This window comes from Grampus griseus (genome assembly GCF_964374135.1).
Source record: "Grampus griseus genome assembly, chromosome: 15".
Taxonomy (NCBI): domain Eukaryota; kingdom Metazoa; phylum Chordata; class Mammalia; order Artiodactyla; family Delphinidae; genus Grampus; species Grampus griseus.
Window position 1 is genome coordinate 9,835,885 of NC_139009.1, and position 13,395 is coordinate 9,849,279.

Sequence of the window (13,395 nt, forward strand, 5' to 3'; positions counted from 1 at the left end):
TATTTAGACAAAATTTTAATTTTTGGATTTCTCTAAAACAGCCTGATTACTCATTTGCCACAAGATAAATGGCTTGTTAGAAATGGAAAGCTTTAATATTGTAAATATTTCAGCTCTCTTGAAATTAGTCTGCAAATGTAACCAATCAAATCTCAAAATATATTTTTAAAAATAGACAAAATGATCTTAAATATGTCTGTAAGAATAAATGTAGTCTAATAATTGTGATACCAAGATACTTCTGAGATTAATTATGTTAATGAGCCATAATGATTTACATGGCCCATGGCCGTGTGAGAATAGGCAGACACATCAGTGAAATAGCATATGAAATTCTTAAAAGGTATTATACATAGAAGTTAATATATTTTAAAATATTTAAAATTTAAAATTAGTATTTGAGTAATGAATTGTTCAAAAATGATGCTTGGACACCCACTGTTTAGTAGAAAAAGTATTGAACAAGCCAGATATGTATTTCACATTTATGCTAAAATAAACTAAATACAGTTTATATTTTCAAAACCATAAAAGAAGTAAAAGAAAGTATAATGAATAGTCCTGTTATAGTCTTGACATATTAAAAAGTTTTTATGTACGCGGGCCTCTCACTGTTGTGGCCTCTCCCGTTGCAGAGCACAGGCTCCGGACGCGCAGGCTCAGCGGCCATGGCTCACGGGCCCAGCCGCTCCGCGGCATGTGGGATCTTCCCGGACCGGGGCACGAACCCGTGTCCCCTGCATCGGCAGGCGGACTCTCAGCCACTGCGCCACCAGGGAAACCCTTAAAAAGTTTTTAAAGCATAACAGTAAAAGCAGAAACCATGGGGAAAATGACTGATTAGATTTTATAGGTAATTTAAAAAATAAATATACAAAACTGCCAAGCTGAATAAAAGTGATAAATTTAAGAAAAATATTTCAACATATATAAAATAAGAAGGTTTGTCATCCTTTACATTAAAAGTTATCATACATCAGTAATAGAAATATTCTGTAGGATAATGAATCTGTGTCACAGTGACACCATTAAACTAACAATTTAACTTACATTTTTCCTAAAGAAATTGTCAGATAAGGGAAAGTGATGTAATATAAATATTTTCATCACAGTGTTGTTAAAACTAGCAAAATAAAATTGGACTAAACATAAAAGTCCCATAATAGATTTCAGATTACTTGAGTAGAATTATCATGTAAACATAAAATAAGTGATGATGAAGAAATATGAAATAATAGTGTAGATATATACTGACACATATAAAAATTCTTATATCATTAATATTAAAAAGCAGATTTCAAAATATATACTGTATGATTATATATATGTGTATGAGTGTGTATAGGTAGAAAAAATTAAATGGAAATGTATAGACTGACACTGAAAAATAAATGTGTGCACCTATGCATATGTGCATGTATATACTTATGTGCCAGTGTGTATGGATAGAGATATAAGTAAAGTTACAGTGTAATGTCACAAATTAAAATGTTAGCCATTATTTTTGAGTGATGTGTTTAGGAGTGATTTCTGTTGTTACTTTTACTTTTATAGAACTGTTCATTTGTAATTGAATTTTTAACAGTTCAGCATTGATAGTGGGGAGTATGTGCTTTTGTTTGTTAATTTGAATTTTTAGACTTAGTTCCCTAAAGCATTATATACTCCAGGGATAATGAGTGTTTGAAAGCTTCCAAGTAGAAGCCATTAATCTTGAGGGAGCTGCTACAAAGAGCTTCAGTTATCTTTAGCTCTGAACAATACTAGAGGTTTAATAAAAGAAATAAAAATGTCTTTTTATTGGTAAATGGGTGGTTTCAGGACATAGAGATTGGCAATAATAATAATAATAATAATAATAATGAACAGGAGTTTTCAACCTTGCATGAATAGGGTACAAGAATTGAGTGGATGCGTTAGGCTCTACACTTAAAGGCAGCACCTGAGGCTTGATTCTAAAGCAGTCGTTTGTCTGGACACAGACTCAGAGAATTTTTGTTGCCTGAATCCAGCTAAGGATAACTAAATTATGGTACTGAAAGACTGCCATATTTGCTTTGGGAGAACCTTTCATGCAAGGGGCTACAAGTGCATTTTAAATATAAGAGAACCAGACCTTCATGGAGCTTACAGAGCAAGTAACAAGAAAATAAATTTTATGAGTAAGAACATATAGATAGGTGGTAGAAATCAGGTTAAGAATTTCTTTCATTGTAACCTAGTAAGAGTTTGTAGGGAAGAGACCTAGAGTAATAATATTCACCAAAAAGAAACAAATAATTATGAATAGCCAAATGGACTTAGATCAATTTGCAAATATTATGGCTTGTCCTCATAGTCATGTACAAATAATTTTCAAGCAGACGAGATGCATTTTAAGTGACTATATACGCAGTAAAAATATTTATCGATATATAAAGAAGAGTCAGTATGATCCAGATCATGTTCCCCAAACATAATACATCAAATATATATTAATATATATATTTAAAATAATGTATCTCTATCTATTTATTGATCTATCTATCACAATAGACCATCTTAAGAAAATATATTTTAAAGGAAGAATGATGGTAAATTATTGTCTTGGTTTCATACAAAAATTTTAAGACAAAAATCATTAGAGTAAATCTGAATAGTATAATAAAGAATTAGCTACATGAAAATAAGAAGTATCAACAAAGATAAAAGCTGCTGCTTCAGAAAACTAATAAAATAGACATGAACCCAGCAAGAGTCATCAAGAATACACCGTGGAGAAGGCAAAGCCATATAATATTGAAAATAAGAGAAAGGGTACAGCTACAGATATATAGAAAAATATGTAAAAACTAAGAAATACTAAGAACAAATTAACTATGAAAACACTAGGAAAATATTAATGAAAACATAGATTACATATACAATTTTAGAAAAACATATATCACTGAAATAAAGTATTAATTAAAATCCTGAAGAATTTTGTGCCTAACAAAAGCCACATTTGTAGTAAAAAACGTACTAGCTCAGACTGTGAGCAAACTCAGATAAGATCATCAGAGCCGGGGGAGACAATCCGTAGATGATTATACGCTTAGGAATGAGAACTGCCTGTACTAGCCAAGTCCAGAACAGTTGCTCTAAAGTCCATAAACTCATGAGCTAAATAAATGTGGGTTTTTTGTTTGTTTGTTTTGCAGCTGAAGGTTGTTGTGCAGCTGTTTTGCAGCTGAAGGTTGTGGTTGTTTATTATGCAGCACTGTTGAAGAAATGGATAATGGATACAAACTCAAAGAGGTAACATCCCTTGCTTAAAGAGCACAGTTGGTTAAGCTGAAATTTGAACCCAAGTCTGTCTGGCTCCAAAACCCATTACACTCCAGCAAAGGAAATAAATTCTAGAATGACTTCTAAGGACATGGCTGTTAAGAAGTACACCCACTCAATTTCCCAAAACTTAGGATCATACAGAATATGTTCTCCTAATAAAATGCCATTTAGCTATGATAAATAAAGAGCAGTTAAAAATATTGATACATTTAGAAATTTAAAAACAAATTCTAAATAATTTAGAAGAAATGATTCATGAAATTAAAAAATATTTAGAACTGAACCAAAGCAAGGTTATAATAGGTCAAAATTTAAGGAAAGAAGCTAAACTAGTACTTGGGAAATTAGCATCCTTAAATGTTTACAACTGACAATAAAAAAGGCTGAAAAATAATTGATTAAGCATCTACTTTGAGAAGTTAGAAAATTCACATACTCATTAAATATAAAATAATTGAAGTAAAGACATAAACAGTTTAATAGCAAACTATTAAAGTAGAAAATATAGGATAGAGATAATAAACAAAACCAAATGTTGGTTCTTTGAATGACCTGAAAACTATAAAGCTAATAAAATTGATTAAGAATAATAAAAGGAAAGTCATGAATAAACAATATCAGGGATTAAAAAAGACTATAGATATAATTGCTGCAGAGTTTAAAAGGGTTAGAGAATGTTATAAAACTGCTTATTGTTGGCAAGTATTAGAAGAGATAAAAATGGAAAAGCCTAGGGCTTCCCTGGTGGCTCAGTGGTTGAGAGTCCGCCTGCCGATGCAGGGGACACGGGTTCGTGCCCTGGTCCGGGAAGATCCCACATGCCGCGGAGCGGCTGGGCCCGTGAGCCATGGCTGCTGAGCCTGCACGTCTGGAGCCTGTGCTCCACAACGGGAGAGGCCACAACAGTGAGAGGCCCGCGAACTGCAAAAAAAAAAGGAAAAGCCTAAAAGAAGCGATAGATGAAAACTGACCTGACAAGAAGAGATGAAAAAAACATTGAATATTCCTACAGTCTTTCAATAAAATTGATCTGTTAATAATTATCTTACCACAAAGAGTAGACAAATTTCAGATGTTTTCACATGTTAACTCCTCCGAATATTGAGAGTAAGTTAATCCTGCTCTTAAAGAAATCATCTTACAAAAAGGAGTAAAGTGAAAAGAGTAATGCACAAAAAACAAGTCCACAAATTATTTTGTGACATTTATAAGAATTTTAACAAGAAAACTAGACATGGACCATATTAAAAAGGAAATTTAGAGACCATGTTGTCTTGTAAACATGGAGGTAAACAACTAACATAATAGAGGTATAACCTGTTACACGCATCCTCATATAACATTTTCTCAATAGAATGCCTATGGTTTTTCAATCCCCAAATTTCATAGAATTCCCATTTTTCAGCACAATACTTCATGTTTTATGTTTACATAGGAAATATAAAACACAGGCATACCTCAAAGATATTGCTGGCTCAATTCCAGGCCAAGCAATAAAGCACACATCCCAAGACAGTGAGTCATAGAAATTTTTTGGTATCCCAGTGCACATAAAAGTTATATTTACACTGTACTGTAGTCTATTAAGTTTGCAATAGCATTATGTCTAAAAACAATGTACATACCTTAATTTAAAAGACTTTTTTGCTAAAAATGCTAACCATCATCTGAGCCTAATCTTTTCTGTGGTGGAGTCTTGCCTCAATGTTGACGGCCGCTGACTGATCAGGGTGGGTACTTGCTAAAGGTTGGAGAGGCTGTGGAAATTTCTTAAAGTAAGACAACAATGCAGTTTGCCTCATCAATTGACTCTTTCTTTCATGAACGATATCTCTGCAGCATGTAATGCTGTCTGATAGCATTCTACCCACAATAGAACTTCTTTCAAAATTGGAGTCAGTCCTCTCAAACCCTGCTGCTTTGTCAACTAAGTTTATGTAATATTCTAAATCCCTTGTCGTTTCAACAGCATCTTCACCAGGAGTAGATTACATCTCTAGAAACCACTTTCATTGCTCATCCGTGAGGCAACTCTTCATCTGTTCAAGTTTTATCATAAGGTACACCAATTCAGTCACATCTTCAGGCTCCACATTTAATTCTAGTTCTCTTGTTATTTCCACTTCTGCAGTTACTTCCTCCTGAAATCTTGAACCCTTCAAGTCATCCACGAGGGTTGGAATCAACTTCCTTCAAACTCCTGTTAATGTTGACACTTTGGCCTCTTCCCATGAATCACAAATGTTCTTACTGGTATCTAGAATGATGAATCCTTTCCAGAAGGTTTTGAATTGACTTTGCCTAGATCCATCAGAGGAATGTATGACAGCTATAGCCTTATGAAATGCATTTCTTAAATAATAAGACTTGAAAGTCAAAATGACTTCTTGATGCACGGGCTGCAGAATGGATGTTGTGTTAGCAGGCGTGAAAACATTAATCTTGTACATCTTCATCAAAGCTCTTGGGTCACCCGGTGCATTGCCAATGAGCAGTAATATTTTGAAAGGGATCTCTTTTTCTGAGTGGTAGGTCTCAACAGTGGGCTTAAAATATTCAGTAAACCATGTTGTAAACAGATGTGCTGTCATCCAGGCTTTGTTGTTCCATATTTAGAACAGAGGCAGAGTAGATTTAGTATAATTCTTAAAGCCCTAGGGTTATAAGAATGGTAAATGAGCATTAGGTTCAACTTCAAGTCACCAGTTGCATTAACCCTCAACAAGAGAGTCAGGCTATCCTTTGAAGCTTTGAAGCCAGAAAATGACTTCTTTCTAGCTATGAAAGTCCTAGATGGCATCTTCCTCCAGTATAAGGCATTTCATCTACATTGACGATCCATTGTTTAGTGTAACCACCTTCATTAATGATCTCAGCTAGATATTCTGGATAATTTGCTGCACCCTCTGTAACAGCACTTGCTGCTTCACCTTGCACTTTGATGTTACAAAGACGGCTTCTTTCCTTAACCCTCATGAACCAATCTCTGCCAGCTTCGAACTTCTCTTCTGAAGCTTCATTGCCTCTCTCAGCCTTCGTAGAAGTAAAGAGAGTTAGAGCCTTGTTCCAGATTAGACTTTGGCTTAAGGGGAATGTTGTGACTCATTTGATTTTCTACCCAGACCACTAAAACCTTCTTCATATCAACAATAAGGCTGTTTTGCTTTCCTGTCATTTGTGTGTTCACTGAAGTACCACTTTTAATTTCCTTCCAGAGCTTTCCCTATGCATCATACCTTGGCTAACTGGTTCAATAGGCCTAGCTTTAGACGCATCTCAGCTTTTGGCATGACTTCCTCACTAAGCTCCATCTTTCAAGCATTTGATTTAAAGTGAGAGATGAGTGACTATTCCTTTCACTGAAACATTTAGAGGCCATTGTAGGGGTATTAATTGGCCTGATTTCAATACTGTTGAGTCTCAGGGAATAGGGTGGCCTGCGGAGAAAAGGAGAGATGGAGGAACCAGTTGGTGGCACAGTCAGAGCACACACACTTATCGATTAAGTTTGTTGTCTCTTACAGGAACTGTTTGTACTGCCCGAAAACAATTACAATACTAACATCACTGATCACAGATCATCATAACAAACGTAATAATAAGAAAAAAGTTTGAAATATTGTGAGAATTACCAAAATGTGACACAGAAATATGAAATGAGAAATGCTGTTGGAAAAACAGTGCTGATAGACTTGCTTGATGCAGGGTTGCCACAAATTTGTGACTATGCAGTATCTGGGAAGTGCAATAAAAGGAGGTTTACCTGTCCAATGTCCCCAAAACTTAATACGTCTTAAACAAACCATGTGTATTAATATCCTTGAGTTACATTCCAAACACAATTGTTAGCACTACAGAATGATTTTTAGATCGTTTTTTAAGTCTCATTTTTCAATAAATAAGATGCACATCTTAGGTACCTTGGGGCTAAGATGGCCCTGGAGTTTCATCCTTATTGTGAGCAGATTCACAGGCATGGATTCTTCTGAACATTTCTAAATGTTATTTTGTATCAGTCCTTATTTTTGCCTTGTTTTGAGCACAAAAGTAACGAGAATGTATAGAAGAAAATTTTGGAAAAGGAAATAAGGAAAGGAGAAATGTGATTTATGTGAAAAAGATTATACTACATGCAAAGGGAGCACACATGTATAGTGCCCTGTACCACATTACCACCCATCACATTTCTGCACCTTGTAATGGACAGGTCCAGGCACTTGCCAGAAACACACATCAAGTATGTATGTGATATCCTGGTGTATAGAAAAGAATGAAATGATGCCATTTGCAGCAACACGGATGGACCTAGAGGTTATTATACTAAGTGAAGTAAGTCAAAAAGAGAAAGACAAATACCATATGATATCACTTATATGTGGGATCTAAAATATGATACAAATGAACCTATTTATGAAACAGAAACAGACAGACATAGAGAACAGACTTGTGGTTGCCAAGGAGGAGGAGGTGTGGGGGAGGGATGGATTCGGAGTGTGGAATTAGCAGATGTAAACTATTATATATAAAATGGATAAACAAAAAGATCCTACTGTATAGTACAGGGAACTATATTCAATATCCTATAATAAATCATGAGGGAAAAGAATATTTAAAAGAATATATATATAAGAATATATTTTATATAAAACTGAGTCACTTTGCTGTACACCAGAAACTAACACGACATTGTAAATCAACTATGCTTCAATAAAAAATAAAAATTAAATTAAATTAAAATTTTAAAAAAGAGCTTGATACAAATATCAAATGTAAACAGAACTGGAAGGAAAACTATTTGGCTTGAAATAAATGTGAAAAGTATTTTATCAACAACAACAACAAAAAATTGCTGATGATTAGTGGTAGTTATCTATATTAAAAGGAATTAAGCAAAGTATAAAATGGACAACACAATGTTTAAGAAGTACTTATTACAGGAATGCAAGGATTTTTTCCCTACCATTAAAAAAATGAATTACAGTAACACAGATTAACAGATTAAAGGAAAAGCAACAAATTGAATGTTTCAATAGATACCAAAAAGGCATTCAAAAATGTTCAACAAAAACATTTAGAAAAATAAAGATGAATTGGAAAAACCAGAGATTTACTCCCGAATTTCCTAATAGACACACAAAAATCTAACATGTTCTCCCTATAAATTATTAAATTATTATAATTTGTAGCAGAGTTTAGCAAGATTGCTGGACACTAGGTCCATTAACAAGAGTTGATTGCAAATCTATGCACCTCAACTAAAAATGAGAAAATGTAATCTGAAGTAATAGACTTTTTTTAGTAGTAACAAAAATATAGGGTGCCTAGTTACATTTAAAGAAGCACACGATGTTTCTTTAAGATCTAAGTTAAAATTGTCCATATTCTTGGATAGGAAGTCCTAGTATTTAAACATGTCTGTTTTCCCTAATCTATTGATTCAATACAGTTCTAATAAAAATTATACAACTATAAAAATTATTGAAAAGTATAAGGATACTTTCAGTAATGTGAAACAAATCACATGCTCATGAAAAGAAATCTCAATTTCTTAATATTATAATATATATATGCCTATCTATATATTTTCTGTAAATTGGTCTAATAGAACTCTGTAAATTAATCCTGAGTCTGAAATCATGGGTAAATGGCCAAAAAATAATAACTTTGAATAAGAACAAGGAAGGGCTATATTTCACAGGTATCTGCCCTTTACCTATCCTGTTCAATTTCTTTCTTTCTTCACTAATGGCTTGGTTGAAGACATTACACGGTGACACATTGTCATATTCACCTCCAGTGTATAGTTATGATTGTTAGGTCATATGCCGTACCCCAGAGCCCAGATCCAAAATGCTTTTGACAGGTTTGAACAAGAGGTTATAGTTAGCTTGAAAGGTGACAAGGAAAATGAAAAATTATACATCTGAGACTAAAAATTGTATGCAAAATTGTTTAATAGGGCAATTTGATGTCTTTTCCAGAGTCTCCCACTTTCCAGGTTGGAAGCCATTTAGATGCCATTTCTCATCATTCTGCACATGGGTCACCATACTGAGTTCCCCAGGAGATATGACACAATGAAAGTTCTAATCAGTTACACACACCTTATTTCTGATTTTTACTTTTTTCTGCCCTAGGTAACTGAGACATACAACTAAATTAAAATATATGTATATATATTAAAGTCTTCTTTATCATACTCTCTCTTGAAAAAGACCTCAGAATCATCTGTAAGACGCCACTTCCTGTCTGTGTCACATACGGCCCCCTTCTCAAGTACTTAATGAGCCCCAAACCCAAGAGAGAAAGAGAAAGAGTGGAAAAAATAAAAGACAGGAAGACAGAAAAACAAAGCTTAGATAGATCTTAAATCCTTTTGGAATGAACCAAATAAAGCTGTGTTTATCCTCCCCCCAGATCTCTTAGCTTCTGGCACCTTTACGTATTTCCCTTTTTTTTTTTTTTCTGAGATTGCTGCAATATTGCTACTTGTTCGTCGTGAAAAGAGGAGGGAAACAGTGGCCTGCATCCTTACTCTGGGATTACAGGAGGTCTGATTGTTGAATTTTGCTAGACAGCAGATAATTTGTCAGCTTCCAGGAGCTAGTTAAACATTCATCTCTTTTTCTTGCCGGAAATTGATATTCCGAAGACATTTTAACAAGACCAGATCACTATTAGCTTTCATTTGTAGAATAATATTTAGTAGTCATTTACAGATAGTGATTTCTCAGCTACCCACCAAATTGGGCAGTTCAGCCCTGAATGTGTCCTTGGAGCAGAGAATTTTTGGTTTGTAACAACACGAAATATTGCTACATTTTTAATTCCCAGCAGGCCTGTTGCTACAAATTGAAGATTCTCTTGGCTTCCCTGCGATGCAAACACTGCACTTCTGGCTTGGTGATGCTTCATGTCGTTTATTAAACACTGCTTTAGAAAGTAGATAAACATAAGGGGGATATCACATTAAGCAAAGTATAATTCATTCCCACCTTACCATAAGTTTACTCAATTAAATTGCTTTAGACTTAGATATTGCCATTTAAAATTTCGGGAAGTAATTTGTTCAACCATTGGAAAGACTTTAAGCATTTGCAAAGAAATATTTGTCTTACCTTTCTAGGCTCCCAAGCCAAGTTCAGAGAGAAAGTAGGCTTGCTGGTAATATATACCAGATATATCTGGTCTCTGTTATTCATGTTCTGATAACAAACAGGTGATAAAAGCTCAGGCAAATCATTTTAATAATGGTAATTCAGGGGAAGGGGGGCAGGGTATGTGCAAACTTCAAACTCTCATCATACTGGTCAGATATTTTAAACTCACCCAATGCCTACTTAAGGTTCCTTGTATGCGAAATACTAAAAAGGATTTAACAACTCATTTCTATGAATTTTTAAGCTCTAATGATACAAGCCTAGGTAATAAATATTATGAGAGTAGCATGTCTGGAAGCCATTTAAGCATTCATTTTTATAACTTACTTCATATTCTTTCTAACTTTAATCTTAGCATTGGAAGTAGTCTGATTTATAACTATCAAACTCAATTTACTTTCTCATAGGGAATGGAAGTCCTGATGGGGAGAGAAATAGAGGGGAAAAAAGCTTCACAATGTAATATTGGCGGCTGACTAGATTAGGAGCCACAGCTGGTCAATATGGAAAAAAAAAAAAAAAAACAGGGGTCATTGTATCATGAAGCCTGAATGAAATTCCATGCACTGCTTGACATCTTTAAACCTCACAGGGCCCCAAAGTTCTAGGCATGGGTCTTCCTGCTCTCTCCAGATGTGCCCCCCACCCCACAGGAAAGGCTCCCCACATCGTACACTGGACCAGCTACACCCAACCCAGGCCTCCACCTAATGGGTATCACCTCCCCACCAGTGTGAGAAATTATTCAAAAGTACAATCACGTCCTCCTGCAGGTACTAAGAATCACTTCACCCTCTTGCCACTCACTATAAAGCCTGCCTCCCAGAGTCCCAAGTGCAGCCCCATGTGGCCCTGCCTGGCATCTGGTGTTCTCCTCCCTGCAGCTGTGGGTACATGTGACTAATAAACCACTGTCCATGTCATCTGTCCAGTGTCAGGTGCCATGCACATGGCTGGCTGTACTATTTAGGACAAACATCCCTCCTTCAGCAACGGGATGAAAGGAGGTAGGCAGAACGGTTGGATCAGTGGTAAAAAGTGAACCAAGGGAGATGAGAACTCTATTGATATCCTTCATGGAGCATTTTATATACTCCTTCAGACAAAGATTGGATTCAGTGAGGCCAATTCTTTGTCACCTTATTATATACTCTACTGGTTTGGAAGTTATGGTTTGAATTTGTATTACTTTAGTGACTGTTCTTCAGTTTTAACACAAATAAGGTCGTATCATGATCTAGATTTTATTCCTATCTGGGAAAAATAAAAGGATCTGCTGCCATTTCATACAGATTATGTAAAAAAGTATGATGCCTATTTGATTCCTATGTTCTTTTACATATGCAATATAACTTATGAATAACATGCAAGTTGTGGAACTAATATGTAATTATATTGATTATTAGTTTTTATAAATTCATTACTTCCCTTCTGCTTTTCCGTCCTCCTCCTGAGTCCAGAGGGTGCTTAGTTCTTGACCCCTGCAGAGTTGCTGAACTCTGAGCCACATTTCCTGTTTACTGTCCCATGCCTAGTTGTCAGGTGAGTAAGCACCCACCTGCAAAGGAGTCTCCATTATGTTTCTTGACCTGAAAGACATTTTTCTTATTTTTATCATTCTTATCATAGTTTTTTATCATAGCTTTATTGCTTCATCATCTCAATATACTATCATAATTTATCCAGAAGTGTTTTGTTTTTGTTATCTTCTAAGACTAGAAGACTGATCCTACAGAAATTAATAAAGCCATCTTAAGAGGAAATCAGCACTGGACTTAAGAAATTTTGCGACAACCGTGATTGAAACGGTGTCATTCCTAAACAAGGATCCAGTCATTCATTTAACAAATGCCTGTGTGCCGATCTCCCTTCTAAGGGTTAGGGAGAAGACAGAGAAGCTCCTAGAGGTGGTTAATACTCAGTCCCATATTCCAAAGATCCCATAATCTGCCTGAGGAATAGACACATATGTGCCATTCTGTTGCACAGCAATTAGTGTTATAATAGACACACATACTGGTTGTTAATTTTGTGTTTTGACAAGGTGACAATAAGTGATTATCTCTACCTGGGTAGGAGAAAGTTGAAAAAAGCTTCACAGTAAAGTTAATATTTGAATTGTGCCATGAAGTGTTAATAAGATTTAGTCAATCAAGGAGAAGAATTAAGGAATGCCAAAGAGAAAGAGAGGCTAAGCAAAGGCAAAGGGCATGGCCATGCATTCATTCATTCACCAATTGATTGATCAGCTGATTGATTCAATAAACAGGAATCCTGGACTTACCTTGGGCTAAATATTGTGCAAGGTAGCTATAGAGACACAAACCCTGCTGCCAGGAACGCCATGGGTCATGGGGAGGGAAGTCATAAAACAATCAAGGTGCAGCCAGCTCTGTGTAAGGACATAGGCGAGCACAGGACTTCTAGGTATTTGTGTCATAGTAAAGCATCTCCTGGAGCATCACTAGTTTAGACAATTGCTTTTTCTGATAATGAAAATAAAGCAAAGCTCAGAAGAGTCTAACAAAATCAGCCTTTCTAAACACTAGCTTCCCAAGGCCCCTATAATACCTCCTGCCTCTTGCCCCCATTAAAAGTGCATTTCATTTGTCCTAAATTCATCTCATTCCCCCTATTTCTCTGAGGTGCTTTCAGTCATTCCACTTCACAGCGCCCTGCGCACTCATTTGCTGCTGGCGTCGGATTCACCTTCAATCCTGAGTGACAGATTTGGAAAAGAACCCAGTTAGAACCCAGCTAATGAGCCCCCATGGGCTCCTCTAATAGCCAAATGACTGTTTATTTTCATCTTTTGAGTTAAGAAAGAGACTGCAAGTCAAGGAAGAATTTAGAATAAAGAAGCACTAATTGAATCAGAAAAACACCTGTGCTTCTCAACCTATATTTATTTATGTCCTTTAATCTG